This window comes from Meleagris gallopavo, chromosome 7 (genome assembly GCF_000146605.3).
Source record: "Meleagris gallopavo isolate NT-WF06-2002-E0010 breed Aviagen turkey brand Nicholas breeding stock chromosome 7, Turkey_5.1, whole genome shotgun sequence".
Taxonomy (NCBI): domain Eukaryota; kingdom Metazoa; phylum Chordata; class Aves; order Galliformes; family Phasianidae; genus Meleagris; species Meleagris gallopavo.
The window spans coordinates 13,419,466-13,419,692 of record NC_015017.2 but is presented as its reverse complement, the minus strand read 5'-3'; positions in this window follow the sequence as shown (position 1 = coordinate 13,419,692).

Genomic DNA, 227 nt, shown 5'->3' with positions numbered 1-227 from the left:
TTTTTTCTCCCCACAGAAGAATGAAAAGCAAACAATGCACACAGGAACAGCCTACCTTTATTGTCCAATAGCTGGCTGGTGACTTAGGAAGCACACACCATTGAAGATGTTTATTCAGCCTTCATTTCAAGCAATAAGGTTTCCCTAACTTGAATATAAATAACAGCCTACTTCTAAGGTATCCAGAAGTACAGCGTCTAATTAAAGCACAGACTCGGGGAGCAAAA